Source organism: Octopus sinensis, linkage group LG12 (genome assembly GCF_006345805.1).
Source record: "Octopus sinensis linkage group LG12, ASM634580v1, whole genome shotgun sequence".
NCBI lineage: Eukaryota > Metazoa > Mollusca > Cephalopoda > Octopoda > Octopodidae > Octopus > Octopus sinensis.
The window spans coordinates 32763545-32783544 of NC_043008.1; the positions used below are offsets into that span (position 1 = coordinate 32763545).

General features: G+C 35.0%; 1 protein-coding gene across 6 annotated transcripts in view; it reads left to right on the forward strand.

The window, feature by feature from the left end:
* Positions 1–20000, forward strand: part of LOC115218094 (sodium/calcium exchanger 2-like) — a 327718-nt gene that overhangs the window by 60092 nt on the left and 247626 nt on the right. For all 6 annotated transcript variants that reach the window (XM_036507833.1, XM_036507834.1, XM_036507836.1 and 3 more), the window contains exon 2: positions 4840–4953. The gene's annotated coding sequence lies outside the window, so the exon portion shown is untranslated. The remainder of the gene's footprint in view (positions 1–4839; positions 4954–20000) is intronic.

Genomic DNA, 20000 nt, shown 5'->3' on the forward strand with positions numbered 1-20000 from the left:
TTTTTAAATTGTTGACTCATCGTAAACATTTTTAGAGAGTTACTTCCCTTATATTAAAAAAATATGCATTAAAATGGAAAAAAATGATGGTAAATTATTTTTAAAATCGTAGACTCATCGTAGACGCGCGCTAATACCCAGAAGGGCTCGATATGAATCACGACTATAAGATACCCGGTTTTGGTTAAACTGCACCGCAAAATGTGGGAGTAGTTAGGAATCTAAATCAGAGTAGACAGACACACAACCATACTTCTTTATATAAAGATGTGTATACAGAAATGTATTAATGTATGTATTGTGTTGGTATATGCGTGAGTACGCTTATGTATGCATGCGCATATATATAATGCATAAATGTATGTATGAATATATACATATACACATGCATATATATATATATACATATATACATATATACATATATACACACTACGTGCACGCACACGCCTACCCACTCATATATATATATATATATATATATATATATATATATATTCATGCACACATGGATGTATATTTCTCATGTATGAGATAATTAGAGACTAAAATATTTTGCAGTAAATTAATTAAGTTGCTAATGAAGTCGAATATTTCAAAGAGAACGCGCACGCCATCTAAATGTATCATAAACACGCATGCTTGACATCATTGATGCATTTAATTGTTGTATAACTGTGCTGAAGGAATCTATAGTTGGCCGCCCAATCTGCATGAAATAGCAGCTAAATCTTTTGAATTACAGTCTTTTGTCTGAAGAAACTTGTTTAATCAGTAAAACTTAACAAAGCGACGTTAATATAAAATTAGATGGTTGTTAAGAAGTATATGTTGCTTTGGGAGTACCACTTGTCACCAAGATCGGCGCTAGGAAATGCGCGACCCAATGAAAGAACTATCAGTAGGGCCCTCTGCTCAACGAAAGCTGAAAATTGATGTTTTATGTTTCGTGTAATTCATCAGTCCCAGCCACGAGTGTTGACGGCTTAAGGGTCCACCATAAGTCACAATGATATACTAAAAATTCATTATAGAGTCTTCCACTCAAGCGTGTACGCGGAGCCCTCTCTTGCCGTTGTGCCCAATTTGAACAACTTTATCTAACTGGCCCCTCTTGTCACCCAAGTAGTCAATGGGGTGCACGACAGTTTCAGCTACAACAGCTCTTGTAATATAATTATCTATAAATTAATGTTTATTTTCATTTTGTGTTATCCGAAAATTGGACAGCCAATGCAAGATCCGCTTAAGTAATTAAGTACACGAGGGCGGAGAGGTGGTAAACTCTTTAGCAGGCCAGAAAAAATGCTTTGTGGAATTTCGTTCGTCTTTACGTTATGAGTTCAATTTCCGCCGAGATCGAGGTCGACTTTGCTTGTCATCGTTTTGGGTTCAATAAAATAAAATAAATCCTATTCACCCAAGCCCTCATCTGGCACATTTTTGGTTAAACTTTGCTAGGACTTGTATGCAACAGAAATGTAATTCGGTAAATAAAGTTAGGTGCTTGAGTAAAGAATATTCTTCAGGCACTTCACCAGTTTTATCATCAAGCTGCCTCCACCACAATAGCTTGATCGAGCCTCTGAAGTGTGACAGCCAAAGTAAAATGGACCTTAAAGGATTTGAACTCATTTCAAGATTTTGCCCTATTTCTTTTTTTTTTTTTTTTTGTCATTCCTGATATTTCTAGCATTCGCAATAAGCCAGTTATTAATAAAATCAATACGAAACAATACTTAAAGATATTTTGTCAATAAATATTTTACAACACACACATATATATATATATATATATATATATATATATAATATATATATATATATATATATATATATATATATATATATTTATATTGATAACAGGTACAACAAGGCACCAAAAAGCTTTATGGGGCTTTTTTTACTGGAAAGTAATACATTTGTATCGCATAATTTTTTTCATTATATATATATCTTCATCATCATCATCATCATCATTTTAACGTCCACTTTTCATGAGCACATGGGTCGCACGAAATTTCACGAGGCGAATATTCTACGACCGGATACCCTTCCTGTCACCAAGAATATTGATTCACAGAATACTGGAAACAAAGGACACACATGCTTTACTTGTGCATACACCAAGTGTAAAAGCATACATCAACTGCTACATACAGCAAATACATACACGCACACAAGTTACATATACACACGTCAAAGTCACTCACCTCCATTCACACATACACACTTACACACTCATACACGCCATTGTGACATACACACACACGTTTGCGCAGTTCCTCTTGTTGGGATCGCCATGAATTATCACCCCTTCATTCAATGGCTCCTTGTTATTATCTCCTTTTCATTCAACCTATTTTTTCCAATCAATAGCCATGTTGGACCACCGAAATCTGCAGGGGGGGGGTTTCTGTATTTATTTCCTATCCCAGAAAGAGCGTAGGCTCGAAATGTAAAAGACTTTTCCATTTCGTCTGAGCGTCAAACTAATATACTTGCTTGTTCTTCCTATACTCGTCTTCGTCTTCCATAAATTTCTATAAATTTGAACTATATAATTTAGTATAAATGTCTCTGAAATTTAGCTGAATCAATCACCAGTATCAAGCACACATACGATATGAACATTTATATAATGTGTGCATGCATCATTGTGCTTGCTTATGTAACAACATTGAAGGGAAGCAGAAAATATTCTGCTTCTATGGCGCCATGTGTAATGTATTCTGGAGCTTGACTCACAGTATGTGGGTTTAATTGGGTTGCGCGCCGTAGATACATTTTAGCTGAAAATCAGTGATAATCGTACCTGTCTGATACCAAACTGTTAGTTAATTTACTGAATTAGAAACAAAGTTTCATGTCTCTAATTGGCAAGTTTTCAATTAGCTTGAAAACATTTACTCTTTACATTGAATAATTAAAACTAAACAGGTGGCATATCTTCGCGAAAAGCTATAATCGATATAAGTATGTAGAAGTCTCTACATTCACCCCAAGAAGATAAAAGACAAAGTCAAGCATTTAAGAATTTCAACTCATAACAAAGTGAGTCGCAGCATAAATACGGTCTCAAAGGCTTTTGACGTTGTTCTGTCGCTCCACATCATTTAATATTTTATAGTAATTTCGTTTACACCAGTAAAAAGCAAATTTCATATTTTCTTTCCTCTCATTACACTTTTTTTCTCGCTTAGATTTATTTCCTTTCTACCTCTTTCTACCTCGATCTACCTCGATCGTTTTTAGTTATAGGTAAGGCGGCGAACTGGCAGAGATGTTAGCACGCCGGGTGAAATGCTGAGCAGTATTTCGCCCGTCGCTACGTTCTGAGTTCAAATTCCGCCGAGGTCAACTTTGCCTTTCATCCTTTCGGGGTCGATAAATTAAGTACCAGTTACGCACTGGGGTCGATGTAATCGACTTAATCCGTTTGTCTGTCCTTGTTTGTCCCCTCTGTGTTTAGCCCCTTGTGGGTAGTAAAGAAATAGGTATTTCGTCTGCCTTTGCGTTCTGGGTTCAAATTCCGCCGAAGTCGACTTTGACTTTCATCCTTTCGGGGTCGATAAATGAAGTAACAGTTGCGTACTGGGGTCGATCTAATTGACTGGCCCCTCCCCCAAAATTTCGAGACTTGTGCCTAGAGTTTTTAGTTATAGATTCAATAAAACCGACACTTTTGCGTCAACATTTCTTTTTTTGTTATCTTAATATACTTAATATTTCTCTAAATTCTTTATGATCATTATTATTGCTATTGTTGCTTTTGCTGATTTTATTCCATTCTTATCAATTCTACATGGAGAAAAGATTAGCTTTTCTACTTTTTCTTTGCTTTTATGCTTTTTTTCTTCTTTTAGTCTAAAAGTTATTGTAAAGATGAATAGAACAAAAATATGAATTTTTTAGGTCGACGTTTTTGTACTTCTAGACAGATCGATATAGATTACATAATAATAATAATAATAATAATAATAATAATGATAAAGATAATAATAATAATAATAATAATGATAATAATAATAATAATATTAATAGTAATAATAATAATAATAAAAATAATAATAATTATTATTATTATTATTATTATTATTATTACTATATATTATTATTATTATTATTATTATCATTATTATTATTATTATTATTATCTTTATCATTATTATTATTATTATTATTATTATTATAATTATTATTATTATTATTATTATTATTATTATTATCATTGTTGTTGGTGTTGTTGTCGCCATAGCTGGAGATGTATTTTTGGAATGCTGTAAGTTTATGACTAATTCACTTATTTTAAAAGGGTCTATACTGTATTTTGTTGGTTAAATCGTTTTGCAAGCCAGTCGCCAGTCAGATTCAACCTGAAAAGAAAATTGAGGCTAGAGAGGGAGGTACTGTCACCCAGTAAATTCGTTGAAAAGTGGGTGAATGTGGCAAGATTGGTCCGCGTGAATGTGCCTACTCTAAGTGTGCGCCTGTTGGCCGGATGGAAGGGAAAAGAGAGGGTGTCATCCTGAGGAGCCTTTGATGTTAAGGGGTCCAAAGTGCATGAGGTCTCTTTGGTCACCTTATAGTTGAACTACCCCCATTGGGGAAGCACATTGTTGATTTAATCTCTTTGTTAATCGTTGTGTTTTTTGGCTGTTTACACGTTTGACCTCACTGTCCCTCGTTTGTGTATTGTGCTTTATGTTTTGTGTTCGGCCCTGGTGACCAATAAATAAAGAATTATTATTATTATTATTATTATTATTATTATTATTATTATTATTATTATTATTATTATCGTCATCATATTTATCATTATTATTTTATTTCTTTTAGAGTTACCAGCAACAACGTATTCATACGAGCTCGTGAGTTTTGAAAAGTTATCGGATTACTTGCCAAATTGGATGTTTTTTGTGTCGTTTTAGAGTGGAGCCGTACCATAGAGAGGTAAGGAGGTTATTTTTTTCTTGACTCTTTCATTTCCCACCGTTTGAAAAAAAAATCTTACTCTAGAAACTAGAGTAAGGAAATGCTCCCATAAGGCTGATGGCAACGTATATATACACCCGCCCCAAAACAATTAACAGAAAAAGTGACTAGTGGACAATCATTTTGACAAATAAAATTGTCAAAAATAGTTTTTAAAATGTTAGCTTGTCAGTGTCACAAACTAGAAATGATCACGAAAATTTGGTCGCTTCCCGGGGAAAAAAATGCGACAGATATATTGCAAGAAATAGTGTTTTCCTTCTCGGGAAATGCAGCCAGGAAAGGGGAAAATATTTCAACTTCTGGTTTTCCAAAAACGGAAGATCCTTCTTTATACTCCGAAAGATACAGCGACTGGAAGTCTTGGTCTATATATGATACGCTTGTTTCATCAACTGAAGTAGGACATTATAGAATTGGCCTTCAAAACTAATGATGTAACTGGGTAGCACATGATAAATAACCACACGGTCTGATGCCGCATTATATCGGAAGCTGCACCTCTAGGGTCACGACAAAAGACATTGCCACCCTTGCAGAATAATATGGAAAGTTAAGGATTGCAGTGATGAAAAACAATATGTAGTCGAGTTTAGATCGGTTTAGACATAAATGTGCTTATGACCCCAAAGGCCAGATAATTATTTTGAAGCTGTACTCCTTGGTGGAAGCACATAGGAAAGAAATAAGTCTGATGGTACGGGGTAGAAAGCTTTGTTTCTAAACGTAAGATTGTATGATCCGCTTGAGAGTTTTCAACCCAGACGAATTGCGAGTTGTGTGGATTACAAATATAATAATTGACTCATTCATTAATTGTTAATTTTGTTGCTGTTGTTGTTGTTGTTGTTGTTCAATAGCTAGTTCAGTGTAATTTCTTAAATTTTCAACTACCTTCTGTACAACATCATAATCATCTAGTATTGCCATGTGGATATTTATCACACCATTGTCATTTCTCTCATAGAATATGATTTCTGGTTTATTAGGCGCCGTATTCATTGTTTCATAACCCGAGTGAGATATGTTCCCGCAATCTGAATGGGCATAATCAATGGTTAAGCAAGGGCTAGCTTCCGGAACCTGTCGCTAAACATGGGTGTTTCGAAAAAATGGTAATGCTTTGCGTCTGGTGGAACCATGAGGGGATAATTCACTACGAATTCGTTCCAGATGGTCGAACCATCGATGCCAACCAGTACACCAAACAGCTGGTGCGGCAAAAATATTCGGCATTGATAAACAGACATCAATCTCTTCACTAGCAAGTCAGGCAAAACCTCATACCGCTCGAACGATCCGGAATAAACTCTAGGAACTTGAAGGAATCGAACTGATGCCATACTCAGCATATAGTCCGGACTTAGCTCGCTCAGATCCCTTAGCTCCCTTACACAGATCGATGGTTCACTTCCAGCGTTCGCAACGCTTCTTCGAGAGGAGGTAGAAGCTTCAGTGAAGGAGAAAAATGGTTTCTGGCGGTACAACACGTTGGCCACTACTTTGAATGCTAGACTACTTTTGTTGTAACTAGACGAATAAAGCAAATAAGTTTTGACACAACACACTATTTTGTATCGAGTGTTTCAGTGTTAGCAGTCATGTTTGTTCACTCTTTACTTTGTATTTTGCCATCATACACTATATATTTTTCTTAATTTTTTTTCTACAAGATTATGCACTATCAGCTACATCATCTTACTTCAGTGCGTAGGATATTTATTGTATACTTTAATTCACACTTACATTATCTGTTCTGTTTTCCGCTTGTCTTCTGTAACAATATATACTTTGTTTTATTATACTTTTTATTATCTCGTCGTCTGTTGTGAGTATGCAATTGTATATAACATAGTTTAAGGTGTTAATTGAATTGGGTATTGTAATATTATGGCATATTATCTCCCTTCCCAACCAGCTGATAGCGTCCCTTAAATTATATCTTCTAGGGTGCCAATGGAATTTTGTAGTGTATTCTTTTTCTGTTTTATTTTGTTCCTCCATCATTCAATATCAATGTAGTCTCCACACTTTTTGTATCCACATCGCGTAATGTCTTTCTCATCCATTTTAGAAAATGGCGGATGACATAATCAGTAGAATATTGAACGAAATGCCTTGTAGTGTTTGGTCCAGTTGTTTACGATCTGTGATCAATTCCAGTCGTGACCACCTTTGCTTTTCATCTCTTTGGATTAGTTAGATAAAATAACTACCAATGAAGCCAATATAAGCCACCATCTCCTCCTACAAAAATGTTTGAACTTGTTTCTATGTTCGAAATCAGACGGAGGTGGATTGGTAGAATAGTTACAGCATCGTTACAAAATATCTCGCAGTACTTGTGTACATCTCTTTGCATTCTGAGTTCAAATCTCACCAAGATTATAATTTCCTTTCATCCTTCCGGTATTAATAAAAGAAACCACCGGTGTAGTAGCGGCGTCAATATAATCTTCTAACACCTCCCAATTATTTCTGGCCCTGTGCCAATATTAGAAGCAATTCTATTATCATGGGTGTAGAGCATGATAGAAACGGTAAGGGAATAAATAAAACGCTTTGCAAGAGACCGTACCATTTCTAAATGTGTTTGTTTTTGTGCTTCTCTTGAAAATTATTTATCTATTATTTTGTTATTTATTTTATAAAGTTAAATTTAGATTTTGGAATTTACGCGCCAGAAGAAATTCAATATTTTAATTCTAGACGGAATATCTTTCACACTTTTCCACTTCGCCTCCCCCGTCCCCCACCTCTCTCATTTTCATCTCACATACTCAAACTATGTATACACATATATACAGACTTGCACACAAGACGATATATATGCAAATACATACACACACTGGATAGGGTGTAAGATCTTGAAAAACACCTGGGTTTTCTAATATGAAAATGTACAAAAGACGCTATTCCGTTGAGTTCTATGGAATTTTATTATAGCTCGATGTTTGGTTAAGAATGGTGAGGGTGGTGCTTCGAAGGAATTATACAGTAACATTCGATATTTCTATGTCATTCTTTAATACCTTTTAAGATTATCGAATTAAATACACCCTCTTTTTATAATGTTGTTTCTTGCTTGCTGCAGTTCAGTTTTTTTCCTGTCGTTCTATTCTCGTAATCATCTTTTTGTTATTTTCCTATAATTTATTGTATCTTTCTTTATTCTTTGTCTCCTTTTCACGTCCTTTTTCTTCATTTTTAGCTCTTATTCCTTTTTCTTTGGCTTTTGCTTTTGTGTTTCTTGTCTTCTTTGCTTTCATTCTTCTTGATCTTGTCATCTCTTTATAATTCATCTCATATTTCTTGCCATTCTTCACCCTCTCTAATTCCTAACCATTTCGTTCCTACCCTTCCATTGTTTGACATTCCCCTCTCTTACTTTTCCCCATTTCTCTCCTACTCTTCCATTTCTTTACGCTCCCTCTTTTATTCTTCCCCATTTCCCTCCTACTCTTCTCTTATTTTCTTTTCTTCTTTTCCACTACATCCTCCTCATATCTCATTTTCCACTAACCCCACTTCTTCCTTTTCTTTTTAATATAATCTAGAGATTATATTTCTGTAAAATCTCTAGAAGACATAAAAAACTTCTTAATGGTCAACATTTTGTCTGTTCTTTCTCCGTCCAGCAAAGAGACATTTAAACTTTTATTTTATATTCTCGAAGACAATCGCAATGTTCGGATAACTGAAGTGACAATATTTCACTTTTCCTATCTTAAGTACATATTCTGTTCTAGACACTACGTTTTGGTTTATTTATTTATTTTTTAGCCAAAGTACAGACATGGCTGTGCGGTTAAGAAGCTCGCTTTACAACTTCGTGGTTTCGGGTTCAATCGCACTGCGTAGCACTCTGGACGAGTGTCTTCCGTTGTAATCTGGTCCCTACAAATGCCTTGTGAGTGAAATTGGTAGAGAGAAACTACTGGAAGCCTGTCGTATATTTATAGATGTGTGTGTGTGTGTGTGCGCGCGCGCACGCCTGTGTTTGTCCTTCGCTACTGCATCGAAACTGGCGTTGGTTTCCTTACGGCCTCATACATTAGCAGTTCGGTAGTATCGACTGATAGAATAAGTACCAGACTTCAAAAATAAGTCAGTTTGCTCGACTAAACCCTTTAAGGCGATGCCTTTACCTAGCTGAAGTTCAATGACTAATCAATTAAACTTTAATTAGTAAAGGATGAACCAAGAGAAGTAATACCAATTAAGTATATTTGCCAAAGGAAAGTTGCTAGGTGATTCTTAGTCTGGATCTAGCCTGGGAGCTAAGTACATATCTAAAATTAAGTCACTTGGTGATACTGGGAGATAAAGCAGATCGATCGAACCTTAGGGTAGATGGCAATACTGTGAATATGCAACTAAAAGCGTACAGTCATTAGTTTGCATAAATTATAAATTTAATGAATAACAACTCATTTCAAGCATGTCTAATTTAGTTGAGAGTAAAAAAAAGAAATTTTGAAAAAAAGAAGATCAAGGAGTGGTTGAAATGATTGGAAATCCTTTTTCTTGCAGATATTTCTATATATTACATAACCTTGTTTGAGTGTAGATTAGCGATTTGTATTGCGTACTAAGAAATTACGTATTAATTAAAATATGGCACTGATTATAGATTCGGTGTAAGATGTAGTGCTATAATTAACACAGGACAATTAGAATTCTTAATCGAAATAATTTCACTTATCTTTCATTTCGACGATCATGAGGAAAGTCCTCGCAATTTCTCGTTTATCATCAGGCAGCAATCCATTATAAAACTGATGTCTTTGATGCATAACCTCAAGTTAGCCTCAACCAAGTCGATCCCCAGATCAACTCGTGGGCATCCATTTCTTTTACACACACAGAATTTCTTTCAAGTAGATGCACAAGGCCTGAAATTTGGGGAAGGGAGCGAGTCGATTACATTGACTTCATTGTTCAAAAATAAAAACGATAAGCGTTACCCCTTTTCAAGCCTAGCCAGGCTCATGGGCCCGGTTTCCCGGTTTCTGTGGCGTATGCGTTTCCCCCAGCTGGACGGGACGCCAATACATCGCAGCGTTACTCAAGAAACAGGAAGAGAAAGTGAGAGAAAGTTGTGGCGAAAGAGTACAACAGGGGTGTGTGTGTGTTTGTGTGTGTATGTGTGTTTGTGTGTGTGTGTGTGTGTGTTGTGTGTGTGTGTGTGTGTGTGTGTGTGTGTGTGTGTGTGTGTGTATGTTTATGTGTGTGTGTGTATCAAAACAAGAGATTGGAAAAGTTTCTGGTACTATTTACCATTACACATATATTTGCTAGTAGGAGTTACAAAATTGCACACGTAGGAGAAAGCATGTAATATATCACCTATAAGAAATTCCTAAGACAGGGAATAAAAAAAATATATATTTGAATCTCTGTCTAAAGTGTTTCTAATAGTCAATATCTTTCATGTTTTCTACTACATGTACAATTTTATAACTCTTATTTACCAAATAAAAAACGTGTAATGGAGAATGAATAATGCCAAAATCTTTTTCAAATTTTTATTTTGATATTATTACTCTGCAAAAAATATTTTCCAGTATTATCAACTGTTATGCATGTCACACACATATATAACATCTACATAGCAATTTGGAATACGAGAATGAGCAGAGTGCTTCAAGAGGACACAACTTGTATTTTAACCCTCTGTACAAGATAGATAGATATATATATGTATGTAGTATATATATATATATATATATATATATATATATATATATGTATGTATATGTATGTATGTATGTATACACACACATATATATATGTATGTATGTATGAATGAATGTGTATGTGTGTCTCCCTGGGTCGATTTGTTCGACTAAAAGCCCATGAAGCCGGGGCCTCAGCATTACCGCTGTCAAATGACTGAAATAAGCAAAAATATTATATATATATAGTTGAAATTTACAGAAAAACAAAAGACAAAAACAGGCGTATAAACAACAACAAGTAGGTGTATTAGTTTGACGTCAGGAAAGTGAGAAAGTCTTTTACATTTCGAGCCAACGCTCTTCAACAGAAAGGAACAAGAGAAAATTAACAGAGAGATAATGAAAAAAATTTTTAAAAGGTTCAAACATCGTGGTATATTGGAGCGATTTTTCATCAACGGAAGAGTCCAGTGAAATCCATATATATCCAGTGGTAATCCAGGTGGCCAAAGCGTAGGAGATTGAAGCAGGATAAAACAGGCGTGATAACGTGAACGTGTGTCTCGGGAGAGTCATTCTCTTTTAGTGCCTTATTATTTAACTCACTCACCGGTTTAATTTCCACTCCTTTACTTATTTATTTTTTCTAAAAGTTTCGTTGCGTCTTGCAACCTTTCCAATGGTCGTTGACTCTGTCGGTTATCCAAGTTGCGTTCTTTTTTGTTTGTTTGTGCGTATGTGTGTGGATCAGTGTGCATGCGCATACACATATGTATACATGTATGTATGTATGTATGTATGTATGTATGTATGTATGTATGTGTATGTGTGTATGTGTATGTAAGTATGTGTGTGTATGTGTGTATGTGTCTGCGTATGTATATATATATATATATATATATACATACGCAGACACATACACACATACAACACATACTTACATACACATACACACATACACATACATACATACATACATACATACATACATACATACATACATACATACATACATGTATACATATGTGTATGCGCATATATATATATATATATATATATATATATAATATATATATGTATGTATGTATGTATGTATGTACGTTTGTATATATGTATGCCGCATATTCATGTTTGTGTGCTTGTTTATTCGTATTACCTATCTACCTATCTATCTGTTTATCTATCTGATAGAAATGCATACATACATACATACATACATACATACATACATACATACATACATACATACATGCATACATACATACATACATTCATACATACATACATATGTGTATCTGTATATCTATCTGATAGACGTACAGGTAGATAGGTACAAAGGTAATATAAACAGACAAGCACACATACACATATACATACGTAAATGAAGACTGAAACACGTAAACACACACACACACACACACACACTTCACTTCACACAAGGATACATATGGAGACACACATCCATACATAACAGACGCAATACATAGTCACAAAAATCCATACATAGACACACTCAGACATGCACACACAAGGAGACAGCGACACGCACACACACACACACATACAAACACACAAACAAGAACACACAAGCACATGAATTTGCAGAATACATATATACAAACGTACACACACATACACACACATATATATATATGCATACACACATACATACGTACATACATGCGTACATACATACCTAAATACATACATACATACATACATACATACATACATACATACATTCATTCATACATACATACATACATACATACATACATACATACATACATACATACATACATACATACATACATACATACGTACATACATACATAGGATATCATCACCTTGACAAATTCAATGGATCAGCGTGTAAAGAAGGTTATTGCATGTGAAGGATCATACATCAAACATTAGGAGATGTATGACATTATAATCCCATGATTATTTTCATACGAACTTATTATGTTTACCATTAAGTCCTTTATGAATAAGTTTTTGTTAAACCTTTACTATTGAATTAAATAAACGTTTCTTCTGACACAATTATCATTTTTATTATACTTGCCTAATAATTTGTGACGGTGAAAAGTAACCCAATTACAAAAATGGCCGTCATTTATTGGCGTCTGCGCAGATCCGATTTATTTTAACAGAATGTGCGCAGATAGGTGGTGCCAACAGTCAGGGAGAAAAAAACTGGTTTTGAATGAATATACATTTATTTAATGAAAGTTGATTTGCAAATAATGTTGGACGCACTGGATACATATATATATATATATTTATATATATAAGTAATGGAATAGTTACTATGAAGCATTGTGTGTGTATATGTGTATATATAATATATATATATATATATATATATAACGGTAACACACTTTTTGCGAAAACATATAGGCGTGGTTTCGAGTCCGACGCGAACGGAAAACCCTTTTTTCCGTCGAGGGCTTATATGCTACAATATTAGACTGTCTACCGCAGTCAATGCACGGTAATTGCTCATAAGCTTTAAGCTTATAAAATATTATTATTATTATTCTATACATATATTTATACACAGACACACAGACACACACACACACACACACACACACCACACACACACACAACACACACTATTATATATATATAGGTAGGTCGGGTTGATCCGGGGTTAACCACAGTAAGTAAGGTACTCATACATAGCATAAAATTAATTTATTATATAGAAGGAGCTTCTACAGGACTAGTACTGTTTCATTCAAGAAAATCTTCAGGAAGCTTCAGGAGCTTCCTGAAGATTTCTCTTGAATGAAACAGTATATTGTAGAAGCTCCTTCTATATAATAAATTATATATATATATATATATATATATATATATATATATATATATATATATATATTACACTATATAATACATAAGCTCCGATCAGTATTAAAAAAAACAATTTGGTTATATTGATTCATCTTAGATTTCCCTAAAGCATTTTTTAGAAATAGCTTTAACTAAAATCTCCATATCCATATCCATTTACTGACCTCACTAGGTTCCAGTACCTGTCGTTCTATCATTTAAAATGTGACCTGGTTAAAAAAAGTTTCTGTAAGTTCCCTAAAAGCTTCACTTCAACGAAAATACAGTAAATTTAATACCTCTGGTTTAGCACACACAAACTGACACAGACAAACACACCCACACAAACACACATGCATAAAACACACACACACATATGTACATACATAGCATATGTACATACATAGCATAAGTACGTACGGATTAGATGCATATACTCATATATGTATTTATATCTATATTTATGTGCATACATAGACATAGATATATACCTACATGTCTGTATGCTTGTGTGTGTGTGCTTGTGTGTGTGTGTGTGGTGTGTGTGTGTGTGTGTGTGTGTGTGTGTGTGTGTGTGTGTGTGTGTGCTTGTGTGTGCGTGTGTACCAACATCTGCAAAGTGTGTTCAGAACATGTCCCTCAGAGGCCACATATAGATTGTGATACTAGCTAGTCTCTTTATGCTGTCAAATTATGAATATATTTCGTTCGTAAAGACGGACGAAATGCCTCTGATACTCTAATATTTCTTGTTATTGTTGTTTTCTATATCTTAACTTTCATCCAACAAGCCTATCATCAAACACATTCCACTTGTGACTATCCCGACTTTGGGGGGGAAATCAAAGACAACCTTATCTAATGAGTACTTCTTTTTTCCAAGAGTCGTTTTGAGAGGGAGGTTTTGTTGTTATTTCTGACAATCTGAGTGACTACTAAGAAGCTCCCTCATTGGCTACTGTTTATACAGCATGTCTTGTCTGAAGTGCTTATTGGTTTTTATTTCTACACCAGTACGCTTACGAACCATTCTCGGTGATTTTTTACCGAACTCTAATGAACTTCCTCTCTCTATTATATATACATACATACGAACGTAGCAGGTAACAGCTAACCTTTGGGCGCTGTTTTGGACCCTGTTACGTCTACCACTCTGATTGGTTGGTATTGGCACAATTTGTCTCTTACTCTATCGCACGCCAATATGCAACCCAACCACACGCAGCCTCCAAGTAAATCACGTGAGGCAGTCTGTTCTAAACTCCATTTGAGCCTACGGTTAGCTATAAAAACTCACCTCCTCCTAGTCTCGGAGTCTGTTGGTTCCAGACTCTCTAAGGTCTAACCACTGACCACATTACAGCGACCTCCATCTTCGTCGCCACCATCATGTCTCTCACCAACGTCGTCAAAAACATTTCTACACAGCACCGACTACGCTGCACAGGTTCTAACTTATCGCTGTTCGTGAGTTTCCTCACCAGGATTAACAGCAAACATAGAACCCACGCAGATAAATGTAGATATATGAATAAATATCCATCAACCACTTCCATTTATCATTCAGCCTGTGTATATATATGCGTGTGGCCGACATTAAAAACATTTCAAGTCACCACCTTGTTCCATGTATTTCTTTATACCGTGTTCCTGTCAAATGATATTACAGCCTTCTGAGTAGAGTCACATTAGATGGAATACAACCGATCCTTCTATAATTTCTTTGATAAGAGCTATGTCATTGCCACATATCTTCGAATGTCTTTTTACTTGACACCATATTTTCAACCAGATACGCACAAATTTACCGCATTGGTTTGGAATCTCAAGACATATACAGCTAAAACTGGAAACAAATATAGCAAGGCGCTTTGTCAGATGTTCAATCAATTCCTCCAATCCAACGCTCTGGACTGGTAATTCATTCCATCGACCTTGAGATGATAGAAGGAAAATTTATTTGATTTAGGTTTTAAACTCAAAACACAAAGTGCCAGAAAATACATCCACCATTATTGATATTCTGTAAAGCAGTAGAAAATCTCTGTCTCAGTAAACTCTCCTGTGTATAAAGTGATCTTGCTATAACTAACTAACTAATTCTCGTTTAGAACCATTGTAATTTTACTTACAGCTTTTTATGTTCTTCAGAAAGGCATGTCACCTCTCTACATTCATTCTTCCTCGTACCTCCTCTGCTCATTCATTTTAATTTCTCTCTCTCTCTCTGTTATCCCTATCTACTCTCTCCTTTCCCTCCTCGCTTTATTCACCCTTTTCTCTCTATTCCAACTGTTATATACACTCTACGTTTTCTATCGTGTCCCTTTCCTTCTTCAAATAAATAACTAATTAAATTAAATGAATGAATATCACTAACTCCATTCACATTCCCACCAAGACAATACATCATACTTTTAATTGCGTTTTACTATTTAATTAATGTTTTTTTTTGTTGTTATCCCTAATATAATGTTGTTCTTGGTATTGTTGTTTTCCGTCTTCCGTTAAGCAACGCTATCTCAAGCGTAGATCGCGCTGGACATCGTTAAGTTACACGCATGCGCAACTATACACGTAATTTCATTTTCGTACATACACACAAATGCAAAGACGCGTACGCATAATGACATGCACTTTCTTTCTATTTCTCTCTTTTCTTCATTCTTTCCACCCTCTCTCTTTCTCTCTCTCTCTTTCTTTGTCTCTCAGTTTTTCTCTCTCTCTCTTCCTTTGTCTCTCAGTTTCTCTCTCTTTCTCTCTCTTTCTTTGTCTCTCAGTTTCTCTCTCTCTCTCTCTCTCTCTCCTCTCTCTCTCTCTCAAATCTCTCTCTTTATTTCACCATCTTTCTCTTTCTAACAATCTATCATTATCATTATAAAAATGTCGATTTAATGACTGAAATTCAATTAAAATTCTGTAAATGATTAATATTTTGATGTTCGACAGGCACAATTTCCTGTGTCTTTCATCTTCAATATACCATACTAACGTGTGACGATACTATTAAGCCTCGTGTCGCAAGCGAAGTTCTAAAACACATTAAAATATAGCATCATTGAACAAGAATGAATTCTGCCTTTTGGTCAGTGAGCAATGTGCGTGCGTGCATGTTATGTCGTTTGCCTGTATGGATTGGATTAACTTTTAGAGACATGTCTTTTAAGTGAATGCATGAAATAATAATAATGACTACATTCACAAGTATAGGCACATACATACATACATATATACATGTTGAAATTCCAATGAAGGAGGGAGCCTTAGATCTAGGTTAGAAACCCGTTCTTTCTCTATTGGCAAGAAATCTTGAAATAAACTGAATAATGATATACATACATACATACATACAGCTGCCCAGCGGATGTTAACATACAGTTAAAGATCAGCATAAAAGAAAATAACTACGCTGAACTATTGAGAAATCTACAGTTACTCTACCCAGATTACAAGTTCAGGTTTATGTCAGTAATTATTGGGCCACTGGGATATGTAACACACTGCCTAAATACCAATCTTGAGAAATTAGGCTTCTCAAAACCGGAAAGGAGAAAGCTGATTCGAAGGCTACAGATCCGAGCCATCACTGAACTATAAAAATCTGCAAAACTTTCCAGATGTTTATATATAAATCTATATCCGTATGTCTAGACATGCAACTATATGCATGAGAATAAGCACATAGAACAAAGCATACAAATCTGCACATGCAGTGTACAGATACATACATACAAAAATAACCTTTTGATGCTATTGAAATTCCTATGAAGGAGCCTTGGATCTAGATTAGAACCCGGCTCTTTTTCTCTTGGCAAGAAATATTGAAATAAAACTTAATGACATACATACATATCCTAAGCATTTATTCACGACAGATTCCTAATTCTTACAATCACCATGATCACTAACGCTTCTGTCGCCTGTGTATGTGCGTGTGTGTGCGCGTGTGTTTGTGTGTGTGTGTGTGCGTGCGTTTGTGTGTGTGTGGGGGGGGGGCTGTGCTCAACTAAAACTTGTTCTTTCCGTCAAAAGCTTCTCGAAAACCGCCATTAGCACCACAACCACCAATTGTTGATGCTGTGGTTGTAGATGGTGTGAGCCAAAACCTCAACAATTTCTACTGTGCCAAAACACCATGAATTTAAACACATAATAGGAGTTAGTTAAGAATTAACAAGATCAAATAGTTTTTGTTATGCAGAGAGAAAGAAAAAAAGACAGTAATATCTGATTTGGAACTAAGAGACCATACAAATTATGTTGGCTTCCAGCAGATATATTCCTTGTTCGTACATGATTAAATTGAATATATGGAGTGTGTGAGTGTGCATGCGTGTGTGCGTACGCATATGTATCTGTATGTGCATGAGTCAGTGTGCGTGCATAAGACAGAGAGAGAGAGAGAGAGAGGAGAGAGAGAGAGATAGCGTAAGTGTCCAAGTGAAAATGTATGTGTGAGAGAACATGTATGCGTGTAAGGGGTAATTTGTGCGTGTATGATTGAGAGAGAATGCCTGTGAGAGCGAGACATAGAGAGGGGTGTGATTGATCATTTATTCTCATTACGTTGTTTCTGAATGGCGGTGGAGGGTATGATCTTTAAAACAAGAGAATGCATTGCTATATTCAATTTACGCTCTATTGCATTCTGAGTTCAAATCCTGCGGGGTCAACCTCCCTTTCATCTTTCAGGAATCATGTACTGGGTCGATATATTCGTTTGAACCTTTCCCCAAATCTATGATAGAATTTATATTGATTTAAGGCATAATTGGTAGAGCAAGCGGACAAAATTCCTTGTTGTGATTCGTTCGGCCCCTTTACTTCCTGAGTTCAAACCCCAGCAAAGACGACTTTGCCTTCCATTCTCTCGGGATCAGTAAAATCAAGTGTAATCGACAACACCCTTTCCCTTAGATGTGTGGCTTATCTTGCTTTTATGCTACAAGCTTTTGTTATATGAGTCAATATAAGACCTACGTAGTCGCATAATATACTAGAAGGTACACACAAATATCCTTCAAATTACATGAGACCGTCTTCAGTGAAACAAGTAATGATACTTCTAATAAAGTTGTCTTAGATACATCGAAAACAAATGACTGATTGCCACAGCTAACTTTATTAAGGTTCACCTGAGCCAAAACAACAAACTACAACAAATATTGTGTTGCATTTTCACACCGGAAGACAAATACTTAAGGCACGAGAAAGGACTTGGGTGTTTTAGTTGATTCCATTTCTTCACTCATACACGGTTTATCCGACACTTTTTTCATGTAAGTAACAGTTAAGCACTGGAGTCGATATAATCGACTAAGTCCCTTCTCATCCACCAGATGCTGGCCTAGTGCCAAAATTTGAAACCAATATTTAAGCTATCTGATGTATTAACTAATACATATTTTATCTGATTCGTATATTAATTCATACATATTTTATACGATATTTATCCGATACTTATCTTAAATGATACACATTCTGTTTTATCCTCGATGTATCGCATACATGTGTTAAATGATATTTTTCTTTTAATTAAACATGTTTTATCTGATACTTATTTTATCATATACATATTTTATATCCATGTTCATTTTAGATTATAGTTATTTTACGCGATATTTATTTTACATATCTTTATTATTTACATACACACACACACACACACACATATACATATATATATATATATATATATATATATATATATATATATATATATGTCATCGCCATTATATATCATAAATCCTGTATACTTTATCTCACATTTCTTTTATATGATATTCATATTTATTAATTATTCTATCTGATACGCATTTTATTTTATACTTTATCTCATTTCATACATACTTTATTTAATACCTATCTTATCATATTCTTATTTTCTCAGTATTCATTTATCTCATAACTATTTTATCTCGTTCTTATTTTATCAATCCTCCGTGGCCGAAGTGCTTAAAATAAAATCACTACGCCAATGTTAGAAATGGCCTTCTGTCTAGTCTTTGAACTGTTGTTATACTGGGTCACTGCCTTCTGGGATTGTAGTCAATTATATCGATCCAAAACCTTTGTCTGGCGCTTAGCCGTTCGATAAATAGATTTCGATTAAATTAGTCAATTTGAGGTCAATATTATGGGATAAATCCTCCTGAAAGCACTGCTGCAGTATGGTCGTAGAAAAATTACTGAACCTGAAAGAGAGGAATGCATGAAAGCAAAAGAAGACCGCGTTTGAAGTAGATTGACAAATGAACTGAAAAGTGCATTAATGATAGTTATTGTTGTGTAATGAGGAAACATTTGTGGGAGACGGACGCACACGCAGCAAGAATGTGTGTGTGTGTGTATAAGTGTATACTCATGTGTGTGTGTTTATATAGCATATATATGTATATATGTGTGTATATATATATACATACATTTATATGCATGTGTGTATGTGTTTGTGTATATAAGCATACATATATATATATATATATA